The sequence below is a fragment of the Schistocerca piceifrons genome, chromosome 3, assembly GCF_021461385.2.
Source record: "Schistocerca piceifrons isolate TAMUIC-IGC-003096 chromosome 3, iqSchPice1.1, whole genome shotgun sequence".
Taxonomy (NCBI): Eukaryota; Metazoa; Arthropoda; class Insecta; order Orthoptera; family Acrididae; genus Schistocerca; species Schistocerca piceifrons.
The window spans coordinates 118,033,211-118,045,109 of record NC_060140.1 but is presented as its reverse complement, the minus strand read 5'-3'; the positions used below and the strand labels follow the sequence as shown (position 1 = coordinate 118,045,109).

The window sequence follows — 11,899 nt, the reverse complement described above, 5'->3', positions numbered from 1 at the left end:
ACACACCAAATGATGCAGGAGCCCTACAGTGACGAGTGTTTAAGCCGTACTCGGTGTTACGAATAGTTAAAAAAAATGGTTCAAATGACTCTGAGCACAAGAGACTTAACTTCTGATGTCATCACTCCCCTACAACTTAGAACTACTTAAACCTTACTAACCTGAGGACATCACACACATCCTTGCCCGAGGCAGGATTCGAACCTGCGACCGTAGCGGTCGCGCGGTTCCAGACTGTAGCGCCTAGAACCGCTCGGCCACTCCGGCCGGCACGAATGGTTCACATGGTTTAAAAATGGCCGGAGCGAAGTTAAACATGACTCTCGTTCAGAACGCCCGTTGACGTCTAACGACGACGCTCATGACAGGGACGTCAACAAAATTGTGCGTGTCAGTCGAACATCAACTGTCTGAAAGATTGTAGAAGAATGTAACGTTTCAGTTCGATCATGTCATGAAATCCTGACACAGCAACTTGGAATGTATTGTGTTGCCACCAAGTTCGTCGCACGGCTCGTGGAAATGTTGGAAATTTGTGGTAAGTTCTGTGGGACCAAATTGCTGAGGTCATCGGTCCTTAACCCCACACACTAGTTAATCTAACTTAAACTAACTGACGCTAAGGACAAAACACACACACCCAAGCCCGAATCTCCGACGGGGGAAGCCGCGTGAACCGTGACAAGGCGCCTAAGGCCGCGAGGAGTAGCGGCTCAAGAGTCAAGACCAGATAGACCCTCGCCTCGCAATTCGTGAAGAGCTTTTGGATCGCGCAAATGAGAACGAAGTGTTCCTCAACAGAATCGAAACTGATGATGAGACGTGGTTCCACGTGACGGGTAAGCGGGTGCCGTTGCACCACACCCACCTTCAGGTCTAACTTGTGGGTCGGCTTCTCAGACAGCTCTAATGAGTCTAGAAACTTAACAGGACATGCACTAGCGTCTTCTCTTGTCGTCACTGTATCGACTGACGCATCAGCAGGAAGAAATAACAAATATACTAACTGCATGATGAATGGAAATAAACAATTTCTAAGTTGGCGCAGCGCAAATTTTATAATATCTGTACGTGCAACAGCTACATCTGCCCTCACGTGTGTGCTTGTCACCAGCTGTTACGCACTCATATCATATTCAAACCCAGCCTCACGAAAAGCTTAGCACGCTCCACATGTAAACGGACGATTCCCTCTCTTGTGCAGGATTTAAATGACACCGTCTCTGTGAATCTTTAAGAGTATCAGAAGCTATGAGACACGCCTGGCCTTTAGCGGCTAAAATCAAGGGACTTGTATGACAGTATGGATTACACACCTTGAAGATTGTATAAGCATTTTGTTCATTGAGTCGTGTTATGTAGGTAATTTTAAACAATCAAAGAATTTTCTTAAACTCGATACAGTTCAAAAGTGAAACGCTAAATAGCTTTTTCTAAGAGTAATCATTGTTCCACATTCGCAATTTGCATGGAAACGCTGTGAGGCAACGCCGCCGTTGGACGCACTTTTAATAACTTTACTTATGTCTTGACCGCATTTTTATTTTCCCAACGACCTTACGCGTTTCGACTTTCCGTCATTTTCAGAGGTAGTGTGATATATCGTGTCACGTCAACAGTCTCGATCACGAGACATGTGGAATTTTGACGTGACACTATGTATCTAATGAACAATTTATTATGACTGACAGAACACTGCCTTTGGAAACGATTAAGTTTATTCGAAGAATAAAAGTGTGGTCTAGACATAAGAAAAGTTATTAAAAGTAGAACACATTTCATGTTATATTCACCGAGTCAATAAATGTCTTCTACTACACACTTTTAAAAACAGCTCATTTATTAATTCCGGGTATAAGCTGATGACATTCCACGTTTCTTTTAAACCCTCCAGAAGTTTCAGCGTGAAGGAATAACAGATATACTCATACAAAAATTTCCGCATTTATAATACACTACTGGCCATTAAAATTGCTACACCAAGATGAAATGCAGATGATAAACAGGTATTCATTGGACAGATATATTATACTAGAACTGACATGTGATTACATTGTCACGCAATTTGGGTGCATAGATCCTGAGAAATCAGTACTCAGAACAACCGGCTCTGGCCGTAATAACGGCCTTGATACGCCTGGGCATTGAGTCAAACAGAGCTTGGATGGCGTGTACAGGTACAGCTGCCCATGCAGCTTCAACACGATACCACAGTTCATCAAGAGTAGTTACTGGCGTATTGTGACGAGCCACTTGCTCGGCCACCATTCAACACACGTTTTCAGTTGGTGAGAGATCTGCAGAATGTGCTGGCCAGGGCAGAAGTCGAACATTTTCTATATCCAGAAAGGCCCGTACAGGACCTGCAACATGCGGTCGTGCATTATCCCGCTGAAATGTAGGGTTTCGCAGGGATCGAATGAAGGGTAGAGCCACGGGTCGTAACACATCTGAAATGTAACGTCTGCTGTTCAAAGTGCTGTCAATGCGAACAAGAGGTGACCGAGACGTGTAACCAATGTCACTCCATACCATCACGCTGGGTGATACGCCAGTATGGCGATGACGAATACACGCTTCCAACGTGCGTTCACCGCTATGTCACCAAACACGGATACGACCATCATGATGCTGTAAACAGAACCTGGATTCATCCGGAAAATGACGTTTTGCCACTCGCACATTTCTCTGCCTCGTGATGACTGGGTGTTGTGTGATGTCCTTAGGGTAGTTAGGTTTAAGTAGTTCTAAGTTCTATGGGACTGATGACCATAGATGTTAAGTCCCATAGTGCTCAGAGCCATTCGCACACCCGGGTTCGTCGCTGAGTACACCATCCTAGGCGCTCCTGTCTATGATGCAGCGTCAAGTGTAACCACAGCCATGGTCTCCGAGCTGATAGTCCATTCTGCTGGAAACGTCGTCGAACTGTTTGTGCAGAAGGTTGTTGTCTTGCATACGTCCCCATCTGTTTACTCAGGAATCGAGACGTGGCTGCACGATCCGTTACAGCCATGCGGCTAAGATGCCTGTCATCTCGACTGCTAGTGGTGATACGAGGCCCTTGGGATCCAGCACGGCGTTCCGTATTACCCTCCTGAACACACCGATTCCATATTTTGCTAACAGTCAGTCACTGTATCTCGACCAACGCGAGCAGCAGTGTCGCGATACGATAAACCGCAATCGCGATAGGCTACAATCTGACCTTTATCAAAGTCGGAAACGTGATGGTACGCATTTCTGCTCCTTACGCAAGGCATCACAACAACGTTTCACCAGGCAACGTCGGTCAACTGCTGTTTGTGTATGAGAAATCGGTTGGAAACTTTGTTCACGTCAGCACGTTGTAGGTGTCGCCACCAGCGCCAACCTTGTGTGAATGCTCTGAATAGCTTATCATTTGCATATCACAGCATCTTCTTCCTGTCGGCTAAATTTCGCGTCTGTAGCACGTCATCTTCGTGGTGTATCAATTTTCATGGCCAGTAGAGTAGTGTATATATCGTACAGTGGGTGTTGACCTCCGATACCGATGTCGATAACATCGCAGTACCGTTGTCACTGATTCTGATTCCGGATACCATATGACTTATTGCGCCTTCTCCTGGTGTGCCGCCATGTCGATGCACTCCAAGTCATATCTGCAGCAGAGGACAAATGCAAAAACGCTTTGAGAGCTGGGTAAATGTTTTACAACGAACCACGATCTCCTATACGTCCCAAGTTATTAATTTTTTTATAATTCATGGACACCCTGTTGTTGAACGGCCATGCCTTGGCTGCGTCTCCCTGTACATACCCTCACTGCATGAGGGGCTGCACAGTTCTGGCTTTATCTGACATTATCGCACAGTTTCTTCATTGCGAAATACGCCCCTCTTCCTCTCGCTGGATGGACACATGTTGATGATAGCCGTTGTTGTACCAGTTCCAGATCGATGGACGCTGAACTTAGAGTGTATAAGTGAAGAACTGAACACTCAGTCAACTTAGTTATCCTCTTTGCGAACTCGCTGGAACCAGTTCCTGGGATTGCCTAATGGATTCTACGAATCGTCGCTACAGGGCAACTTGTTCCGTGGCGAAGGTCAATGCATTTCACGCGTATCCTTTGCTTTCTTATTCTCCTCTCGATTACATTTAATCCAACCGCACTTTCCGTGGTTTCACTTTTGTACTGCGGTCTTCGGCTGGGGTCTCACTTTCTCGCAAAGGTCCAACGCTCTTGCAATTACTTGCACAGTTCCTACTGCACCAAGTTTTTCTCCCGCACATGCTGTTCTGTATTTTCACTTCTGCCACATCACTTTCTAAAATGAATTTATCACCGACACTTTAGAGACTCAGCCTCACTGGACTTCGGAAACACGATCGACACTGGAACTATAATCTGAAAACCGCTCTGAAACGCATGGTAGAGGGCACAGACTATCCGATTGTGGAACGTTTATTTTCAGATACATTAAAAACAAAGAAACACGCACCATGAAGGAATCCGAATGAGACGACAGTCGTTTGTATTAACGCACGTATAGAGAGAAACAAATAATCAAAATTTCAGAAAAAATTATTTGACTTATTCGAAAGAAGGAGCGTCACAAACTGAGCTACTAAACGCATTAGTCAACCTCCATCCCTTATGCAAGCAGCCTTTACGCATGCATGTCCAAAGGAACAATGAATCACAATTCGGAAGAAAACAGGCACAGCAATATTGTACACTGAAGAGCCAAAGAAACTGGTACACCTGCCTAATACCTTGTAGGGCCCCCGCGAGCATGCAGAAGTGCCCCAACACGACGTGGGCTGGACTGGACTAATGTCTGAACTAGTGCTGAAGGAAACTGAAACCATGAATCCTGCACGGATGTCCATAAATCCGCAAGAGTACAGGGGGGTGGAAATCTCTTCCGAACAGCACGTTGCAAGTCATCCCAGATATGCTCAATAATGTTCATGTCTGGGAGTTTGTTACCCAGTGGAAGTGATGAAACACAGAAGAGTGTTCCTGGAGCCACTACTCTGTAGCAATTCTGGACGTGTGAGGTGTCGTATTGTCCTGCTGGAATCGCCCAAGTCCGTCAGAATGCAGCTTTCCAACACGGTATTTCGACACCATAACTTGACGTCTTCATCAGGTGTTACCTGAGTCTCAGGGAGACTCCGACCACCGGTGGAACACCCGATCTCAACAAGGTGACAACGAATTGCCGGAAAAGTCTAAGAAACTATGTCAAATTCTTAATATAAGATGACCTCTATTTCATCGTGTGTTACATGTTGTTGCCGGCCAGTTTCGGCCTGTGACCATTTTTAAATGCAGTTGCATCAGTTATACGCATGTCATATTGAAAAACTATTTAGTACCGCTCTTCGTCAAAGTCGCTTGTATCGGTGGATTCCCCTGTTTGCGGGGCCCTGCAAGGATTCTCCATACGTGTCTGCTGCTCTTACACAGGTTGAGGCAGCTAATACTAGACACCCAAAATACATCCAGAATCGGTGAGTGTAGATTTTGGATATTCACAAATTTTTAGATTCAGATAAACATGAGAGTGTGACAGCATCTGCTGTATAACAGTGACGCATATCAGCAACTTCAGCCGCTCTCAGTAATATTACTAAAACTAAACTAAACTCCTCCCGCACAGGCCATGAAGGCCCAAAGGTACCGACTGCCCGCCATGTCATCCTTAGCCCGCAGGCGTCACTGGATGCGCGTATGGAGGGGCATGTGGTCAGCACATCGCTCTCCCGCATGTATGTCAGTTTCCAAGACCGGAGCCGCTACTTCTCTATCAAGTAGCTCCTCAGGTTGCCTCACAAGGGCTGAGTGCACCCCAATTGCCAACAGCGCTCGGCAGACCGGATGGTCACCCATCCAAGTGCTAGCCCAGCCCGAGAGCGCTTAACTTCGGTGATCTGACGGGAACCGGTGTTACCACTGCGACAAGGCCGTTGGCACAATACTAATACTACTACTACTACTACTATTACTAATAGTAATAATATAAATAATAATAATAATAACAGTAACAGTAATAATAATAACAATTAAATTATGCATAACTTATCTGAAAAAGGAAGAATCGTTGTTGTGGAATTTCGTCGTTTTCTACATAAATAAGTACAGTTTATGACAAGAACTAAATAATGTTTAAGCTTTCGTTAGTCTCCGTTTCGCATTTTTGTGTAAGTGGGAGTTTTTGTGATTTTTTACTTTTTCGGACAAATGTGGAGGATCCCTAACACATGTATTTGTTAATGAATTAACATGCAGGCTGAAAATCAGATAGTCTTACGTTGCGCCCACACAACAACTTACGCTTATTATACACTTCTTTGTTCGTTTGTTGTTACGCTTATTTGATTTCGCTACTTTGTCATGCAATGGAAATGGTCTGGGAGGCCCCAATTCCTTTGTGACTAACTTTTCCCGCTAATTTTCTTTTCTGTTAACACTTAACACAGATTCAACAGAGTTGATGTTGACACTGTACACGAAAGCATATTCCGGCACAGTAAACAACCAAACACACACGGCCGTTTGTGGAAATGATTCAATTCATGTAGTGCTGTCTACTAATATGATGACTTGACTAGAATAGAAATGAGGCGCAGAGAACCATAAGGCCCAAACGCACAGCCGTCGTTCCCACATTTAACTGAATATCACAGAGACCAGTGAGGCAGCTTCTCGTGAATGTTCATACTTACAACGTGGGCCTACAGCGCAGATAAACCTGACCCAGCGTAAAATCACCAGGTGTCACGAGCATGAATAAATGCTACAGTCTCACAATCGACGATGAAGTACTTTATGGTTCTCAGCACTGTATGGTAAAATCCAAAACTTAATATATATCTTTCATAATCACACAAATTAGGTTTTTCTGTCAATATGTAACAGGTCTAGATGTCCGGTCTAATTTTTCTACATAGTGAGTGAATGGGCATATCTGAGGTGTGTGCTGCCGTCTAGTGGGACTTATGCGAAGCGAACGGTTGTAAAACTTTGCTGCCGTGTGCTCCCAGCTGGTGGTACTGATGTAAACTTGCAGTTAGCTACACACACCGTAAGGCAGTTACGTTACGCCAGTTGCGCCTGCTCAAAAGCTTCTTAAAACGTGCACAACTGAAGGTGTGCTCGCGACCCTGATGTCAAGTTACACAGAGTGTGAGGAAATATAAATGTAGCATAGCATGGTAGATTTAGCGCCGTGTATTTCAGATTGCCGCATCTACATTACGTTTAACAGCATTCAATGAAAATGAAGGAACAGCTCCGAAAGGCATCAAAAGTTAGTGTGTTCACGTGCACTTGTGCTCTTACACAACATCGACGAATTACACACTGTTTTTTTTCTTCTTTTTCCTAGTGGGACTACGAGGGGTGTCCAGTAAGTAAGGCAACACTTTTATTTTATTTGCAGGAGCATGTACTGTACTCGAACATTATGAATCACCTTGAAGAAAATGACTTATCGATACATAACCAATACGGATTCAGAAAATACCCTTCTTGTGCAACACAGCTAGATCTTTGTTCCCATGAAGTAATGGGCGCTGTCGACAAGGGATCTCAGATCGATTCCATATTCCTAGACAGGCTTTTGATACCGTTCCTCACAAGCGACTATTAGTCAAATTGCGTGCATATTGGGTATCGTCTCCGTTGTGTGACTGGATTCGTGATTTCCTCTCACAGAGCTCACAGTACGCAGTGATAGACGGTAAATCATCGAGCAGAACAGAAGTGATATCAGTCTTTCCGCAAGGTAGTGTCATAGGCTCTCTCCTGTTCCTGATTTACCTAAATTATCTAGGTGATAATCTGAGCAGCCGCCTTAGATTGTTTGCAAATGACGCTGTAATGTACCGTCTAGTAAAATCATCAGACAATCAATTCCCAATTACAAAATGATCTAGAGACAATTTCTGTATGATGTGAAAAGTGGCAATTGGCACTAAACAAAGAAAAGAGCGAGGTTATCCACATGGGTACTAAAAGAAATCCGATAAATTTTGTGTATTCGATAAATCGCACAAATCTAAGGACTGTCAATTCGACTAAATACCTAGGAATTACAATTACGAGCAACTTAAATTGGAAAGAGCACATAGATAATATTGTGGGGAAGGGTAAACGAAGACTGCACTTTGTTGGCAGAACATTTAGAATATGCGACAAACCCACTAAAGAGACAGCCTACATTACACTTGTCCGTCCTCTGCTTGAATACTGCTGCGCAGTATGGGATCCTTAGCAGCGAGGATTGACGGAGGACATCGAAAAAGTGCAAAGAAGGGCAGCTCGTTTCCTGTTATCGCGCAATACGGGTGAGAGTGTCACTGATATGATACGCGAGTTGGGGTGGCAGTCTCCGAAACAAAGACGGTTTTCTTTACCGAGAGATCTATTTACGAAATTTCAGTCACCAACTTTCTCTTCCGAATGCGAAAATATTTTGTTGACACCCACCTACGTAGGGAGAAGTGATCATCATAATAAAATAAGAGGAATCAGAGTTCGAACGGAAAGATTTAGGTGTTCCTTTTTCCCACGTGCCATTCGAGAGTAGAATGGCAAAGAAGTAGTATGAAAATGGTTCGATGAACTCTCTGCCACGCACTTAACTGTGAATTGCAGAGTAACCATGTAGATGTAGATGTACATGAAAGAAGGTAGGTTTTATTCAGAATTCCAATACACCACATTATTCCCCACTCTTCTGGCTACAAAACCCAAATTTTTAATACAAATATCCGTTAATGCGACTTGTGCGGCCTGTTGGCAGGCAGGAGATCGAATAGGTTTGCGAGACGTTGTGAGACCAGACGCATCGTCCTAAGTCCCAACTTGCTTTTGTTCACTGCCAGGTCTCTATAGATGCTCTGCAAACGCATGCGATTATCTGCGATGCTGTGGTTTTCAGGCAAAAGACAATCCATCCCTGCTTGGAACGCACTTGCGTAACAGAAGACATTTTGAAGGCTAAGCACAATGCTGCTACTCATCTGAACACCATAAAACTGTAGGGATTGAAGCTTGAAAATACCACTATGTCCCACACAAATTCTGAATGTTTGAAACCGAAATTGACCGAGAAAAATATGTGTTCCGTTACTTATTGAACGCTCCTCGTATATGCTTTTCTGTGGCCTTTGACAGTAGGGTCTAAGAGAACTTTAGCGACGTTACTTGTACGGAACTTAATCAAATTGTTTCAAAATAACAGCGTCGCAAATCACAGTCCCACCATCAGGAGAAGAGGTTCCACAAACGTCAGACCCGTTATACTAAATTTAACCAATCACGTAACTAATGTGCGGTTCGTGTGCTTATAGTCATAGCTGTCATATCAAGTCTTCAAAATATGAACTGTTCTTAGGTATCCGACCGAGTAGCGTGGTAATTTCTCCAAAATATTTCGGCAGACGTACACGCTGCCATCTTCAGGTGGTTCCTGACGAATGCTGTGCTATTCCTTTCGGCACCCTATATATACTAGCCGTTATCCCCTCCACCGTTCCACTCCTGGTGTTTTTGGTGCGGCCGGTGCGGCGGCTACTGGAGCTGGTGGGGGAAGCGGCGCCTGGGTCTGAACTGGGGTCTGCGATGTCCCTGCTGCCACCGTGGGGGGCGGTTCTCGATCTCTGGGACCGCATCTTTCTCTCCAGGCTGAGTGCAGGGTTCAAAGCCTGACTAAGTTGAAGGCCGCTGTCTTTATTAATTAGATCGTTTCTTGACGTCCTGGTGAAACGGAAACCTGACGGCAAGCTGGGACACAGTGTGTACAGAAAACCCACACATACCGATTTCTACCTAAATGCCTTCAGCTGCCACCAGAACTCCCAGCGTGAAGGCGTTTTGCGCACACTTGTTCACAGGGCACGATCGATCTGCGATCAGGAGAGCCTTCCAGCAGAACTGCAGCACCTCGAAATAACATTTCGGAAAAATGGGTACAAACAGAAGCAAATAAGACACGCACTCAGACAGACTGTGCCAAGAGAAGAAGAAGGAGGAACAGAAGAACACAAGTCATTGGCGTGCATTCCGCTTGTCGGAAACACCTCAAGAAAAATCGGTAGAATCGTGGGGAAACACAATGTAACATGTGTATTCCGGCCCTCTGAAAAGACCTTGCCTCTACTGTGTTCAGTGAAAAATGACCTTGGCCTTCGAAAACTAGGCGTTTATCAAATTCCTTGTCAGTGAGGAAAATCATACATTGGGGAGACAGTCCGCACTGTAGAAGACAGGTGCCGCGAACACAAGCGCCATACCGAATTACGCCAGGCCACTAAATCAGCCGTGGGTGACCATTGTATAAAGACTGCCATACTGTGGACTATGAAAATACAAAAATACTCTGTCATTCCCCCTACTTCTGGGACTGCGTTACTAAAGAGGCCATCGAAATCCGACTAAAGGACGATCTAATTAATAAACACAGCGGCCTTCAACTTAGTAGGGCTTGGAACCCTGCACACAGCCTGGAGAGAAAGATGCTGTCCCAGAGATCGAGGACCGCCCCCGACGGCGGCAGCAGGGAGACTGCAGACCCCAGTTTAGACCCAGGCGCCGCTTCCCTCACCACCTCCAGTAGCTGCCGGCACCGAAGACACCAGGAGAGGAACGGTGGAGGGGGTAACGTCTAGTTTATATAGGACGCCGAGAGGAACAGCACAGCATTCGTCAGGAACCGCCTTAAGATGGCAGCGTGTACGTCTGCCGAAATATTGTGGAGAAATTACCACGCTACTCGGTCGGATACCCAAGAACAGTTCAAATTAGAAATACGCCGGGGAAACTTCAGATCGCATATTTAAGTCTTCAAAATGTTGACCTTGAGCACTGCTACATACTATAAAGTCAATCCGGAGAAAAGGTACTGCACTTTTAGTTTTATCTTGAGGTAACAGCAGCACAGGTCCGTGTGATTAGGCATTTCATGCTTTCGAGAGTCGTCGGTGGCTTCTAATAGGCCTATTTTTTTTTTTTTTTTAACTTTCGCGTCAGACAAAAGTACAGAAGTGTTAAGTTTGGTGAGTGGTAGATCATTTTACGTTTCCTGAACAATAGTTCCAGTGATTCCCAAATGTTCTTTAAGGAGTGTCTACGTTTATACGCATGGAATGGGTGAGACATGCGTCATAGTGATTGCCATATCTTCAGTGGGATGTCATCCAACAACAGTGACAGCAGCAAACCTTGGGAAACCGAGGTACTTGAGAGCATATTTAGATTCCCCTCAGTGCAACAGGTACCAATGATACTAGTTTTGAAGCGGTGTTTTTATCGAAGTTTTTGTATCAGCGAGGAGTTTCAACTGACGATTAGTACGTATTGCGAGGAATGACTTGTCCATGACTTCTAAACGATTCTTCTTCTTTCAACAAAGTTTTTCATATATGTGCTGTCTCAATATGCACTTCTCGTAGACAGCATTGGAAAAACCAATTTCGGAAGTCATTGTCACGATGCTGTACGTGCATGGAAATGTAAAGAGAAAGAAATGCGATGGAATTCTGTGTACGCAGAACACTCATTTGTTTGATCCCTTTCGTTCTTCTGAGACGCGTCTTAGTGACATTTGCATCCTGTTTTACCGCTGCTAAAAGGTTACTTTTGTTTCTTTGGTTACTTGATTCTCCATACTTCATTTTCTAAACTCCTTTTATAATGTTTGAAAAGACAGATCGTGAGTACTTGGCAAGAGCTGGATACTCTTCAGTGTACAACCGTAGCGTTGCTCAAATAGTCTGACAACATTCGCCATAAACCATACACACTTTTTCAACTGTCATATACAACTATTAGCCAGAAGATTATGACCACCGATCTGCGATTATTATCGATATAAACCCGTCCAGCAGCGTCACCTGGCGA

General features: G+C 44.6%; 1 pseudogene; it reads right to left on the bottom strand.

Moving 5' to 3' along the window:
• Window positions 1-5,848: 5,848 nt before the first annotated feature.
• Window positions 5,849-5,966, bottom strand: LOC124790778 (annotated as a pseudogene).
• Window positions 5,967-11,899: the final 5,933 nt, after the last annotated feature.